We start from the raw sequence: 238 nt of genomic DNA on the forward strand, positions 1-238 counted from the left end.
AAATAAAACAGTCCTAATCTAAGCAACAAGATAAGCTGTCAGTTGTCCAAACTCGAACAATCCCCGGCAACGGCGCCAAAATCTTGGTGCACGAAATTGCAATCACACTTTTGCAACCCCGCACAACTAACCAGCAAATGCACTGGGTCGTCCAAGTAGTACCTTACGTGAGTAAGGGTCGATCCCACGGAGATTGTCGGCTTGAAGCAAGCTATGGTTATCTTGTAAATCTTAGTCA

The sequence above is a fragment of the Arachis duranensis genome, chromosome 10 (genome assembly GCF_000817695.3).
Source record: "Arachis duranensis cultivar V14167 chromosome 10, aradu.V14167.gnm2.J7QH, whole genome shotgun sequence".
Classification (NCBI taxonomy): Eukaryota; Viridiplantae; Streptophyta; class Magnoliopsida; order Fabales; family Fabaceae; genus Arachis; species Arachis duranensis.